The 15,922-nt window shown below is 40.1% G+C and overlaps 1 protein-coding gene across 8 annotated transcripts in view; it reads right to left on the bottom strand.

Annotated features, from left to right (window-relative positions):
• The window catches only part of vmp1 (vacuole membrane protein 1), a 163,163-nt gene that overhangs the window by 146,198 nt on the left and 1,043 nt on the right, over positions 1–15,922 (bottom strand). For 2 of the 8 annotated variants that reach the window (XM_048556802.2, XM_048556803.2), the window contains exon 2: positions 10,668–10,720. The exons of 4 other annotated variants lie outside the window; for them this stretch is intronic. The gene's annotated coding sequence lies outside the window, so the exon portion shown is untranslated. Of the gene's footprint in view, positions 1–10,205; positions 10,381–10,667; positions 10,721–15,922 lie in introns of those variants that run through there. 2 more of the 8 variants (XM_048556800.2, XM_048556799.2) reach the window with 2 other exon arrangements.

Raw genomic sequence — 15,922 nt, 5'->3', positions numbered from 1 at the left:
AAATATCATTCAATGCCAAGAACTAAATTTAGATTGCGAAATTTCTGTCACACCCTTTCTGTGAACATTGGGGATCACAAAGCAGAGGAACAAAATTCCCATCTATGCTCTAAGATTATTAGAATCAAAGTCACGTCTTTTTAAATGTAAAAGACTGCAAGTGGTAGGTGTAAGTAATTCAATTTTCTAGTCAGCCGTACATAATACAGCATACAAAGATCTAAAGCAAGGATTTAATAAGCCACAAAATCCTTGCATGCTTACTAGTCCAATTCCACATTTTTTAAAAATGCACAGCTGATAAGAATGCCTCTCATAACTAGTTTACAAGTAACACTAAGCTTGTCATCATTACAAATAGTTGAGCAATTAAGCAAGACTTAATAGAAATGCAAGTCTGCAAAACTTTAAATTTGATGTTTCTTTTGAATGCAATTGAATAATTTAAATACCTTAGAGGTTGCTTTTTTTAAAAAAGAAAATTCATTATGAAAAACAACCGTGCAAGAAATATTTACAAGCCTCTAACTATTTTTAATGTTCTTCTCACTGCAAAAGGAATTACTATCGACATGTTACAAAACTGAACAATAGAAAAATCTACAAACAGCACTACATGCTATTGGAGTATCATTACTTCGTGGTGGGAGCTCCTGAATGCAAGAAAGACAGTTTTCTGAGGTTTACTGTGGGATAAATCAATTACCTGAACACCTCATTTTGAGGTGGCGTGGAAAGATAGGAAAACAACATGTTCTGGGAGCGTTTAATAGGAAATTTTGAATCATACTCCCTCATGTATGCAGGTGGAAAAAAAATTACAAAATAAAATGAATGTTTTGGATATCTTGAAATAGTTTGAGGTTGCGTCAGCAAAATAATTGAACAGTTAGGTTCGCTACTTTAGATTCATCTTTGCCTCTCTGCAATTTGGGCAAAGCAGTACAACGCATGCCCTATGTAAATGAATATGTAAAAGATGCTTCTTGAACTCATTTCTCCAATTTAAAAAAGAACTTCCTCCCACGAAATTCTGGGAAAGTCATTGCACTTAGTACTAATGCCACAACTTATCTCCATCCTCAATTCTTCCATAATGTTAGAACAGATTGTATTCAAGTATTTTTCTATCCATAAGTACTAATAGACTGCTGTATTTCTAGTGTTACCTTCTTCTGTTAAGTAGCATAAAGCATTTGGGAGATAAAAATCACAATTCTCCTCATTAATCATGATTAGAAAACAAAATTAAACAAACTGCATGTGTCCATGCTAGTACTACGATACAATTTTGGCAAATACACACAGGTGTTATCTTTAATCTAAATTTCATATAACACTTAAAATAAAATCCAGTCTTTTACATTTAGCTTGAGAATCCAGTTATATTCACCCATACTGATTCAAAGTATGGCTGAATTGTTTCCATTTACCTGGTAACCAACATCAGTGTGTTTATTCTTTTGCCTACACTCAGAAGCACATCATTGGCTATGAATTCCTTTAGACATAGTGGAGCTGAAGGAAGCCATACAGATTAGATTCTTTGCAGTGTGGAAACAGGCCCTTCGGCCCAACAAGTTCACACCGCCCCTTGGAGCATCCCACCCAGATCCATTCCCCTGTAATCCACACGCCCCTGAACACTACAGGCAACTTAGCATGGCCAATCCGCCTGCACATCTTTGGACTGTGGAGGAAACTGGAGCACCCGGAGGAAACCCACAGACACGGGGAGAACGTGCAAACTCTGCACAGACAGCTACCCGAGGCTGGAATTGAACCTGGGTCCCTGGCGCTGTGAGGCTGCAGTGCTAACAACTGAGCCACCATGCCGCCCTGAATTTGAATCCTTCCTTCTTTATAATCTGACTATGTAAAACCTGCCACAGCCTGGTCCCAAAACCATATGCACAACTGGTCAACAACACTGAATTGCAAATTGGTGGCTATTTTCTTCTTAACTTTCCTGCTGCAATTTTTTTTTTGCAAGTTCGATTTCTTCCCCCGAAAGCAACCATAAAATGATGCCCCAGAGTTTTAGCCTATTCTCACACTACCCAAACTCTTCTGCCCCATGGGCTGCATTCTAGTAGATTGAAGGAGTGAATTTTATTGTTTTATCTTTTATCCTCTCCATGAGTTAAAATCTGATATTAAGAATCTGGACCAAATTCATGAAAAATCATATCAGTGTGAAATAGAATCATCACACTGGCATTTGTGCGGACAATTCCTTAGTGTTGGAACTAAGTAAAATGAGGAAAATAGAACGTTACTGGGAAAACAGAAAAACAAAGTAGAAGAAATGTTTAGATTTAAAAAACAGTTGTTGGGATAAAGATGTTCCATCCTACCTTGTCAATGAAAATCATTAAGATTTCGGAGTAACCGGCATATTGTGCTACAGTTACCAATTACAAAAGCTCTACTGGAAGCTGGCAGGAATTCAAACTCAGGCAAGGATAAACCAAACTGCCAGCAAGTATGAAAAATCGGTTAAGCTGTAATTACAGTGCTGCATAATTGTGGGTGGTCCAAGGAAAGTCATTAAAGTCAGAAGGGAAAAAAAAATTGAAGATTCAGAATGTTGCAAAGGAAAGGGTACTTCAGTTACTGGGTTAAGGCTCAAAATATTGAGACTGTTTTCACTGGAGACAAGGGCAAGAAGATATATTTAAAGGTATGAAGAGTTTTGACAGATTGATTGGGAAAAGCCTATTTACTCTGGTTGATGAGTCACTAACAAAGAATTATCAATTTAGCATAGATGAAATATTCAGCAGAATTGGACAAGGGTTAAGGTAATTCATTTCTCCAGTAGAATGATTGTGACTCCAGTGAAAGCAATCTGCATCTTAGGTAATGAAACATTTACAGTCCTGTTAAAATCATTATTAAAATCTGAGAAGTGTCATTCAAATTTACAGGATTATTTTTACACAGGATTATTTTTAAATGGGAACAACTTTGGAAAAGTATATATTTGACATAGAGAAATGCAACGTGATTCATATATGTTCAAAAATCCAGAAAAGGCAGGCTCACATAAATGAAAACAATGTAAATGTAACATGAATCAGTAACTAGAAGATCCTGAAAGTTAATAAGTTAAAAGGTTTCTTTGCAGCTAGTAAAAGCAAATCAAATGTTGTTATAAAAAATGAATACTGAACTGAAGTACTGTTACCTTACATTATAAACCATTGGTGTAGAGGTACTCAGAAAATAGCTATTATATGGAGCAATTATGTAAATTCAGGAAGTTCTCACTACAAAAGGAAAGGCTGGAGGTGATATTAATGCTGATTTGAAGATTCTAAAGTAACTTAATTAATATAGATCATGGCAATCTATCTTATCTTGTTCAGAAAAGTGGTCAGTGAGCACCTGAAACAATATTAAAGTGAGCAGATTTTCTAAAGAGATTTTAGAAGATAACATTGATTCATTCTAATGCAATTAGATTGATTTCAATTCAATTCATAATAATTTGCAAAACAAATTTAAAAAGAGAGAAGACATATGGTAAACACAATATTTGTGTAAAGTTGGTGAAGCTGTGTCAATAGTTGCCAAAGCCTTGGTCACAGACATTTATAATATCCTTATTATTAACCCAAATGCATCCTCAACCCACTGAATACATCTTCAAATTCTGAACTGTCTGGGGAAAACAGAAAAAAAATGTTAGCATAACTGGAATAGCGTGCATTTGAATCCTGGTACAATTGAACAGAGGTAAACCACTGTAAAATTTTCTGAAAGCACAAAAGCAAATAGTTCAAGATAATGTGAGGCTGGATGAACACAGCAGGCCCAGCAGCGTCCCAGGAGCACAAAAGCTGATGTTTCAAGCCTAGACCCTTCATCAAAGAGGGGGATGGGGTGAGGATTCTGGAATAAATAGGGAGAGAGGGGGAGGCGGACCGAAGATGGAGAGAAAAGAAGATAGGTGGGGAGGACAGTATAGGTGGGGAGGTAGGGAGGGGATAAGTCAGTCCAGGGAAGACGGACAGGTCAAGGAGGTGGGATGAGGTTAGTAGGTAGGAGATGGAGGTGCGGCTTGGGCTGGTCCCTTCCTCCCAGCCCAAGCCGCACCTCCATCTCCTACCTACTAACCTCATCCCACCTCCTTGACCTGTCCGTCTTCCCTGGACTGACCTATCCCCTCCCTACCTCCCCACCTATCTTCTTTTCTCTCCATCTTCGGTCCGCCTCCCCCTCTCTCCCTATTTATTCCAGAACCCTCACCCCATCCCCCTCTCTGATGAAGGGTCTAGGCCCGAAATGTCAGCTTTTGTGCTCCTGAGATGCTGCTGGGCCTGCTGTGTTCATCAGCCTCACATTTTATTATCTTGGATTCTCCAGCATCTGCAGTTCCCATGATCACTGAGGCAAATCGTTCCATTGTTTAATCATAATTTTTGCATATACCCTTCTGTTAAAATTATCCAGGGTTATGGCCCATTTCAAAGTCACTGAATCTGACATTTGCTCAATTAAGTCAAGAGTCCACAGCAGCACTACAACCTAATCATTCACTTAGAGGTTTAAAAAAGCAACAAACGCACTCATAACAAAAGCTCACAACACTTCAGTCATGACTTGCTTGTAGCACAGAGACAAAGCCAAGCAGTTCGTCAAGGCTGTCAGTAAATGAGTCATTGAGTCATACAGGAAGGAAGCAGATGCTTTGGTCCAACCAGTTCACACTGACCATGTTTCCAAACTAAAACTAGTCCCACTTGCCTGTGTTTGGCCCATATCCCTCCAAATCTTACCTATCCATGCATTTATTCCAAATAACTTTTACATGTGGTAACTATCCCTGCATTCACACTTCCACAGGCAGTTCATTCCAGACATGAATCAGTGTTTAAAAAAAGTGCCCATATGTCCTTTGCAAAATATGTCCCCTAACTTTGAACTTCCCATCCTAGGGCAAAGGCCCTTGCTATGCATCTTACCTTTACTCCTTATGATTTTATAAACCTCTATAAGGTTACCCATCAACTTCCTTCACTCCAGAAAAAAAATTCAGATTTTCTAACTCTTTATGACTCAAACCGTCCATTCCCAGCAACATCCTGGCAAGTCTTTTCTAAACTGTCTCCAACTTAATAACATCCTTCCCAGAGCAGGGCGACCAAAACTATATACAGTGCTCCAGAAGAGGCCTCATCAACATTCTGTAAAACTCAAAATAAAATCCCAGCTCCTATACGGAGCAAGAAGGCAAAGGTGCCTTAACCACACTAGCTACGCGATAAAAATTTCAAAGAATTAAGTACCTGAACTCCTAGATCTCTCTGTTCTACAACACTCCCAGAGCCCTACCATTAACCGTATAAGTCCTGCCCTTATTTGTTTCACCAAAATGCAAAACCTCACATATATCCAAATCTTTCCTCATTTGCTACTCAGCCCATTGACCAAGATCTCTTGGTAATCATAGATAATCTTCTTCATTGTCCACTGTACCACCAATTATGGTGTCATTTGTAAACTTGCCAACTACAACTCCAAAATTCTCATCCAAATCTTTTATGTGACAAAAGTGGACTCAGTACCGATCTCTGTGAAACACGACTGGTCTCAGAGTTCCAGTCCCAAAAAACCAGCATCCACATCATCTTCTGTTTCCTACTGTCAAGCCAATTTTGTATCTAATTGGCAAGCCGTGAAATGATTCAGAAGAGATTTACAACGATGTTGGCAGGGTTGAGAGTATCAGCTACAGGGACAGGCTGAATAGGCTGGGGCCATTTTCCCCGCAGCATCGGAGGCCGAGGGATGATCCAGTAGGGGTTTATAAAATGAATATCAAGGTCTTCTTCCCAGGGTAGGGGAGTCCAAACTAGAGGGCATAAATTTTCGGTAAGAAGGGCAAGATTTAAAAGGGACCTAGAGTGTGGTGCTTTTGGAATGAGCTGCCAGAGGTGGAGGAGGAGGCTGGTACAATTACAATATTTAAAAGGCCTCTGGATGGGTACATGAATTGGAAGGGTTTGGAGGGATATGGGCCAAATGAGATTAGATTATTTTGGATATCTGGTCAGCATGGACAGAATTGGACCAAAAGATCAGTTTTCATCCTGTACGTCTCTACGTCTCTATAACACTGTGCTCCACATAGTCCACAATGCAGCTAGAATTTCAAAATGGCATTGTACAAAACAATGTTTATTGACTGTGGCAAAATGAGAAAACAACCACTTCTTCTACTCAAACAAAAAACAAGCATCCTTTGTTATTCACTCTGATTTAGCTGCTTGAGAAATAATGATTCACTGTTTTAGCAGGGAAAGGAAAATTTTTGGTGCTGTTCTCATTGAGGAACGCGAACCATGGATCATCCTAATTCCCTTTTACAATCTTCAGAAATTTAAAATAAAGTTTAACATTACTGAATCACTTCACTGATTCACATGTTGTGTCTAAACATATGATCTTAACTCATTGACTACTGATGCTTTACTGGAGCTGTTTTGTTCATAGTTCTTGCTGCAAAGGTTTGCCATCACCTCCCATTCATAAGGGCAAGACAAAAACATGCCCCAGTCTGTGTCAGCTAGAATGGGAACTGAACAACGTGTTACACTGAACAACACTATCCAATGAGCTAACTGGTGCCTTCGCTAACTACTAGCTCACAACGGAGCTAATCTTTCTAACCTTAGACTTTGTACTACAATAAAAGCCATGACCTTTGACCAAAATCTTCTGCAGCTAGTCTGGTACAACGTAACATCTAGTGCCTTGGATTGACAGAATGAAAAAGAAAATCACGTATAAACTGTAATTTTGACCTTATCTATGTTATTAGCCATTGACAATTGTCGTAAAAAAGAAGATCCTAAAGTTTTGGAGTAGATCTGTAGCTCGGGTTGTGGGTGGCTACAATATCAAGGAAGAAACACAAACTATAAGACAGACTGTAGTCCTGACACTAACCAGAAAGAGGGAACTCCACACTCTCAACACAGCAAAGACAAGCTCTGGACAGATTGAAGAAGGACAAGAACATCACTATGCTACCTGCAGACAAAGGGCACATGACAATGATAATGAATAAAAAGGACGACATCTCCAAAGCACAAGCACTGTTCGCCAACAAGAACACATACGACCAGTACAAACTGACACAACATCACAAGTAGGCAACAAAATCCTATACACACTACAAAGACTTAAACAGGACAGATCAACAAAACAGACTTAAGAATGAAACCCCAAGGAACTAACATATCCCGATTTTACGGCCTCCCTAAAGCACACAAGTGCACAAGCCGGAAGTCCCCCTCAGACCCATAGTCTCCCTACTAGGCATTCCTTCACACTGTTTAGCCAAAGACGACTCAAAAAACTAGTCAACAAATCACCCCACTCCATCCACTTGGCCCACACTATGGATATGCTATGTAGACAACACCTTTGTCATCATTGAATGGACCAAATTTGAAGAGACATACAAACTCATACAACCCCTCACTGGAATAAAGTTCACCACAGAGAAGAACAAACAACTCCCATTCCTGGGCACCATGGTACAGCACTAGACAAACGGGGAACTGCAAACAAAAGTACACTGAAACACCACACACACAGGCCAGGTATTGAACTTCAATAACAACCACCCTAGCACACACAAATGAACATTATTTAAAAGGGCAACAACACACTGCAGCAACATGGAACTACGCCAAGAAGTGGAGGAATAGTTCCAAGTGTTCAAGGACAACAGTCACCTAAAGAACTGGGTCAGGAAATGCCGACACAAACACCATTAGAAAGATTCTATGTGCCCTGACACACATCACAATACCCTACATCAGGAGCATGTCAGAACTCACAAGACTTCTACGGCAGGTGGGCAGAGTGGCACGCAAGACCGCAGCAATCCTCTAACAAGTGCTCACCCGAACTAAAGATCCACTCCCCGCCATGGACAGGACCAATGTCGCCTACAAGATCCCCTGCAGAAACTGCGCGAAACACTACATCGGACAAACAGGAAGGAGACAACCAAGAGTACATGAACACCAACTGGCTACAAAAAGACATGACCAATACTCGCTCATCTCAATCCACACGGACAAGGAGAACCACAACTTTGCCTGGGTCAACACCAAGATCCTGGGACAGGCTAAGCAGAGACAAGCATGAGAATTCCTGGAAGCATGGCACTCAACGAAGCAGGCTATTAATAAACACATTGAACTCGACCCCATATACATTCCACTACGGAGGAAATCCAGGAGTGAGGCAATCCATCGCAACGGGCCCCAGAGTTTAAAAGCCAGGTGGGAAAATACACCGAAGCTTCATCAGAGGCTGCACTGAGGATGTTAACAAGCGTGGTAATGAAACGTCTGCAGAACAACAAACCAGCTCAGCTCGCCAACCAACCTCAAATAAGCTCCAACACAAAGTGAACGTGCAAAAATAAACTTACATCTTATCACAGGTTGTGACATATTTGTAACACCTTAAGTCTTATACAAGACAAAATGCTCCCTCCACATAGTAAATTTACAGTATAAAACTTACATTTGAGAGACTTACTGTTTCATAATTCAAGCATTCAAATATCTCAGAAATACACTATGGAACTTTATCAAAATGGTAGCATTATAATGTCAGAGACGTACAGCACGGAAATTGATGCTTTGGTCTGACTGAACCAAGCCAACCAGATATCCTCGATAAATCTAGTCTCATTTGCAGCTATTTAGTCCATATCCCTCTAAACACTTCCTATTCATATACCCATCCAGATACCTTTTAAATGTTGTAACTGTACCTGCCTCCATCACATCCTCTGGCAGCTCATTCTGTACATACAACACCCTCTGCGTGAAAAAGTTACCCTTTAAGTCTCTTTTAAATCTTGACCCTCTCTCCTTCAACCTCTATCTTCTGGTTTTGGGAATCCCCCACCCCAGGGAAAAGGCCTTGTCTATTTACTCTATCCATGACCCTCATGATTTTAAGAATTTCTATAAGATCACCCCTCACACTCCAGGGAAAGTAGCCCTAGCCTATTGAGCTCAAACCCTCCAAACTTGGCAACATCCTTGTGAGTCTTTTCTGAACCCTTTCAAGTTTGGCAACATCCTTCCTATAGCACAGAGACTAGAATTGCACACAGTACTCCAAAAGTGGCCTAACCAATGCCCTGTACAACATGTCTCCCCAACTCCTATACTCAATACACTGACCAATAAAGGCAAGCATACCAAACACCACTTTCACTGGCCTAACTACATGCAATTCCACTTTCAAATGAATTATGAACCTGCACTCCAACGTCTGTTCCTGAGTACATTCCCTATAAAACATCACAGTGATTAATCAGTTAACACAAAACGGTTTCAACTGATTTTCTTCAGCACCAAACACTGATGTGTACAAAACAAAGTCACAAATTTCTCCACTCATTAATCGAGTGGTACACCCTCTCCATATCACTTCATGATCTACCTATTGAAGAAGTGTAGAAGTTATTACAAACAGGAGGATCAAAGTTAAGCAGCCTTCAGCTAAAGATAACTGTACAGACAATAAAAAATTCAACCAAAGCTCCGTTCAACTTCAGAGCACTTGAGAACTTAATAGTTTCAAAAACTGTCTTTCAGTCTCTACCAAATCTACATCATTTCAAGCTCTAAGAGCATTCCAATCTGTCTATCAACTTGATGGTTCATAAAATTCAGGGAGATCTTAATACCCATATATTTTACAGCATGACAATATAAACAAGTATGTCCCAGAAGCATGACCACCCTCATGGGTGATTTCATCCTCTAATTTCAGAAGCAAAGCACCCTTGCCAACAAAACCATCAATTCATTTTGGTACTGAGTACTGGCGTTTTCAATAAAAATTCAGCATCAGATGAATGCTTCCCTCTCATAGGAAGCAATTTGTCTAAAATTTGCACCTCTTCCCAACATAATATTACATGACAATTTAACGGTATGCTGCATTATAAATCTACCCTAGTAACACAGCAGGTTTCTCAGTAAAATATTTTAATTAACACGAAGCCTGTTGGGGTAAATGCTTCATTTACCAAACTAGAGGTTAAATGAATAACTTCTAGTATACATGAAATTCAGTAACAAGCAACTGGTTAACGTTCCAAGAAAATATCTTTAAACTGTTTAAGCATGCAAAAACAAAAAAAAAACAGTAATTACCAATGTCCTGATGGCTGTTGAGCTAAACACAGCAACTGTTTTGGCAAACTATACCAAGAGTGTAGATGTCAATTCTAAGTCTGAAAAAAATCTCAAACAGAAACGCAATGATGTTGTTTCAAATGGCCTCAGCATCAGAACGTGAAGACTGATGGGATGGAGCAGCTCGAGGAGGAGCAAAAGAAATCAGCAAATGTTTCTGATTGGTATTACGTGTTAATATTAGAATTGTGATCTCAAAAGCAGAAATTAAAGGGGAAGAGACTATTAGAATGATTGCAGGCAGAGATGGACGAGGCTAAGACTCTGCCATTTGCACCAGGTGTGAGAGGGGGAGGGGGAGGAGGAGGGGGAGGGGGATTTAGCAACAGAAAGTACCATAGTAGCTAAGGTACACACCATGAAAAATGCAACAAATTACTGCCATTTTTTTAAAATTAACAATTCTCCAGCAGCACTAACCTTTGCGTAAATACTTTGTCAGAACTTCTTTATAGTTTATGGGATTTTCAAAACTTGGAAAAAAAACAAGGAATAGCCTAGTTAGTTACTTTATCTATTATCAGTGACAATTATGCTACCAATTGGGAGTCTAATGTTACGAATTTGAAAAATCTCACATCACGATCTAAGTCTCACATGGTCTTCATGATCAAGGTTTCGGCACATCACCTACATATAACCATTCATTCAAGTGCTTATAGCAAACTGTTGGGCCATGCGGGTGCTTCTGTTTAACTTTAAGCTTGGTCAGCTACAAAAGGGTCTGTGGAATAATGTGAACAGGCAAGGTTCCTTCCTCTTCCATGTGAGGTCAATTTGAAACCTGCCTCCACACCCTGCCCTTGAGCAAGGAAAGCTATGGCAAACCATTCTTTACAAAGCCTCCAACATGCACCACAATGAGCCAAGGCTGCATCTTTGATATAGCAAACATGACATTACGTGCATCAGGTTGCTCCAAAATGCAATACACAGCTCATTCTATATCATGTTCAAAGAAACAGTAATTTCAGTCTAAGAATCAAGCCACAAACTATACTGAAACAAGACAATAACCAGTAATCCTACGACCAGATTTTTCTTGAACCATTACAATACTCTAGACCAAATGTAATTCAGGATAGTTGGGTCAGTGCCAGCAGAGTTCAATGCCCAAATCAGAAGCCTCAAATCATAAGGTTGTGAATTCAGATTCTTAAGCACAAAAATCTAAGCTGACATACGGCAAAAATACTCAGACTAGCTACACTGCTGGGTGTCTTTTCAGGTGAAATATTGTAAATATGACTGGGTTCAGTCTCACACGAACTAGTAGCAGGAGTAGGCAATTCAACCCCAAGCCTTCCCCATCATTTAACACGATCATGATTGATCTCATCATGTCCTCAAACCCAGATTCATGACCCGAGAGAGAAGTAATTCATCTTCATCCTTGTTTTAAATGTGCTACTATGACCTCTCATTTTAGATTGCCCCACAAGACAAAATAAAGCACCAGGCTTATATGAATTGCATCCTCAGCTGTTAAAAGAAATCCAGGGAGGAAGTTCCAGATGCTAAGGATACAGGTGAAGTACCAGAGGATTGGAGGTCACCAATTATTCAAAAAGGATGTAGGAATAGGACAGTCTGATTGATGTAAATTACTACAATCAATACTGAGATTTAGGAGTAACTATTACTTGGCAAGGCCTGGTTTAGGCAGAGATCATCAGCATGGTTTTAAGGGGAGATGATGCCTTACTAAACTGATTAATTGTTTTGTCGATAACAAGACACGTCACTATGTACTGAGGTTCTACCTGTCCCCAGTGTCGTGAAGGATGGCTCTGGCCTCGCTGCAATAGAACATTCCAAGTAGTTTGACTGTTCTTTATCAGCTGTTCTTCGTGGAGATGTTTACAAAGAGAAACACCTTTGACCACAAGTCCATCAGGAAGTGGTCAGCATGTAGCCCTCAAGACCCTGCAGGGAAAGGAGAGGGTGGATCCTGTCATGTGGTTTCCCTGAGCAGATTGTCACACATATCCTTCTGCAATGTGCCTTTGCAAAGCAAGGGAGAAAGATGCAGTTGTTTTTGTCAAGATTCATCCCAAGCATTTCATGACACTGTATTCTGTGCTCTACGGTCTGTTCCCCAAGATGAATACCAAGACAAACTTGTTTCTGATGAAGGGTCTAGGCCCGAAACATCAGCTTTTGTGCTCCTGAGATGCTGCTTGGCCTGCTGTGCTCATCCAGCTCCACACTTTGTTATCTTGGATTCTCCAGCAGCTGCAGTTCCCATTATCTCAAGACAAACATGTACTGCATCTGGAGGTCCATCACCAACTTGGTGAAAGACAATCTTTGGTCTATCCAAATCATATTGGTCTTCCAGAAAAAGGAGTTGACCTCAACCGAATGTTGCAAACTGACACATTCCAAGGTCCAGGACTACTTGCTGAGGGACACAGTAAAGCCCGAGGCAGCTGAGATACAGTGGAGAAAGGCTATTGTCTTAAGTCTTCCTGCTGAAGTTAATTAGGGGTCCATTCTGTTATTGGACCCTCCTATTGCCTCAAATGCATGTAAATAAAGTCTTGCATATCTAAGAGACAATTTGGGTTTGTTTGTAAAGAATCAAACTGCAATGTTTGATTTTGGTTTCTGAAGAAGGGTCCCAACCCAAAATGTCAACTTTCCTGCTACTCTGATGCTGCCTGGCCCATTGTGCTCCTCCAGCTCCACACTAATTATCTCTGACTCCAGCATCTGCAGTGCTTACTATCTCTGCAATGTTTATTTGATACACTATTGTACACTACTGAACTGCATTTGTGACAATGTATAGATAGAGATATTTTTTCATTTAAAAAGTATTCTTTTGAAATTTAAAAAAAAGACAAATTGATGAGACGAGTGCAGTGGATGTTACCTGCATGAACTTTAGTAAGACATTTGACAAAGTCCTACATGGCAGACTGATCAGTAACATTACAACTCACTAGGTAAAGAGGAACGTGGCTCAGTGACAAGGAGCAAAGGGCAATGTTTAACAGATAATTTTGCAAGTGGAGATAGATTTCAGTAGTGTTCCACAGTACTCAGCGTTGGGCCACTTGCTGTTTCTGGTGCATACTAATAACATTAAATGATTTAGACACAAGTGTAAGAAGTATGAATGGGAAATTTGCAGACACCAAAATTGGCCATGTAGTTAAGCAAAAAGGATGACTGCCAACTGCAGGCCATTATAAATGGTTTGGTTGAGCGGGTGGATAAGTAGCAAATGGAATTCTATCCGAAAATGAGGTTATAATTTTGGGTAGGCCAAAAAAGCAAGGGAATACGGCATAAACAGGACACCGTTGAAAGGAGAAGATGTTTGAAACTATGGAGCGCATGTCCACAAGGAGATGAGATGGTTAAAGTCACGTAAAATGATTTCGTTCACTGGGCAAGGTACTGAATACAAAAGCAGATGTGCAATGCTGGAACTTTACAAGCCACTAGTTAGGCCACAGCTAGGGTTTTGTACATAGTTCCGGTCATCACATTACAAAATGAACATAATTAGTCTGGAGAGACTACAGAGAGGACATACAAGAATGTTGCAAGGGCTCAAAATTGTAGCTATGAGAAAAGATCAGTTAAGGCTTGGATTGTTTCCTTTAGAAGAGGAGACAGTGTGATGGCTTAATAAAAATATACAAAACAAGGAGATTTGATAAAGTGGTCAGGGGAAGTCTAATTCCCGCGTGGAGAGATCAATTACTTGCAGTTGCAGACTTAAGGTGTTTGATTGATAATTAGAGGGAACATCAGGAAAAACAGGGGCGCCTGAAATTTGCTGCCCCAGTTTGATTGTTGAGGCAGAAATCTTCAACTCATTTGAAAGGGATCTAGATCTGCACGTGAAGTGCTACAACCTCAAAAGCTACTGACCAGGTCCTCCAACGTGGAATTAGTTTATTCAGTTTAGTCGGTCAGTGCAGACATGATACACCAAATACCCTCTAAGTTGCAAGTGTTCAAAGGAAACTAAAGAAAGAGCCGTTGAAGTATACAATGAAAGCAGGAAAGAACTCAAAGGAGGAATATGGGGAGCTAAAAGGGGCCATACATCCAGAGCAAACAGGATTAAGGAAAATCCCAAGAAGGGTTTTATACATAAGGAACAAGAGGGTAGCTAGGGAAAGGGTAGATTGACTCAGGGAATGTGTGTGTGGGGCCAGACAAAATGGGTGGTAACCTTAACAAATACTTCATATTCATATTCAAAAAGGAATAGGTCACGATGGGTGGCGAGTCTCTGGAGGGGAATGTTGACATGTTAGGGCACGTCAATCTAAAAATGAAAGTGGTGTTGGGTGTTTTGAAAAGCATTAAGGTAGGCAAGTCCCCAGAACCTGATATGATTGATCCTAGAATTCTGAAGGAGACAGGTGAGGAAACTGCTGGAGCCTTATACAAAATTGTCATATCCTGTTTAGTCATAGGAGAGTTCTGAGGTTTGGAGAATAGCCAACATTGTTCTTTTGTTTAAGAAGGGCAACAGGCATAATACGGGAATTTACTGGTTTGGTGAGCCTGAGGTCAGTGGTAGGGAAATTACAGAACGCGATTCTTAGTGATACGATTCACTCACATTTGGTAAAATATGGATTAATTGCTTTGTGGGGGAGGCCGTGTCTCACAAACCTGATGGAGTTTTTTGAGAAAATGACAAAAATGATTGGAGGGCAAGACTGTAGATGTTGCCTACATGGACTTTAGCAAGGCCTTTAACAAAGTCCCTCGTGGCAGGCAGATATAAAAGATGAAATTACATGGGATCTGTGGTGAACCGGTTAGATCGATACAGAACTGGCTTAGGCACAAAAAAAGAGATTAGCAGTGGATGGGTGCTTTTCTTTGGAGATCTGTGGCCAGTGGTATTCCACAGGTATCAGTGCTGGGGCTCCTGGTTTTTGTCATTTATTAGTTAGTTTGCAGGTGGAACAAAGATTGGGGGGGGAGCTATGGATAGTGAAAAGGATTGACAGAGGATACAGCAGGATATAGGCAGGCTGAAGACTTGAGCAGAAAAATGGCAGATGGAATTTAATATAGACAAATGCAAGGTGATGCATTTTGGAAAATTTAATACTGGGGGAGGTATACAGTAAATGTAGAGCCCTTAGTCATATCAACATAGAGGGGGATTGAGACATGAAGGTCCACAGCTCCTCGAAAGTAGATAAGGTGGTCAAGGCAGCATATGGCATGCTTACCTTCGTTAGTCAGGGCATACTGTATAAAAATTGGCAAGTCATGTTGCAGCTGTACAGAACTTCAGTTCAGCCACCTTTGGAACATTGTATACTAGAAATTAACTAGAATTACTCTATAATTTTAATCCACATGCAAAATTTTCAACTATACAACAATCTAGACCAGATAGATTGCAACTGTAACATGCTGCACCATTTTAAAAGCCATCGTTACAAGGGTAAGTGGGCACCACCATAAAACATTCCTTCGTACAAATATTATACTCAAAAGTTGATCTCTTACAAAGCAAAAAGTCCTTATAGTTAACAGCGACTGTAAGAAAAAGGAATAACTTTACTTAACGAGATTACAGGCACATGTATGAATTTAGGATGTAAAGCACAAATCAACCAGTTACCTACAAAAACTTGGGTTTTTAGTAATTATTCCAAGATCGCACGTTAAATTAATCTTAACGA

The sequence above is a fragment of the Stegostoma tigrinum genome, chromosome 27 (assembly GCF_030684315.1).
Source record: "Stegostoma tigrinum isolate sSteTig4 chromosome 27, sSteTig4.hap1, whole genome shotgun sequence".
NCBI lineage: Eukaryota > Metazoa > Chordata > Chondrichthyes > Orectolobiformes > Stegostomatidae > Stegostoma > Stegostoma tigrinum.
The sequence above is the reverse complement of the archived record's forward strand: the minus strand, read 5'-3'. Positions and strand labels throughout refer to the sequence as shown.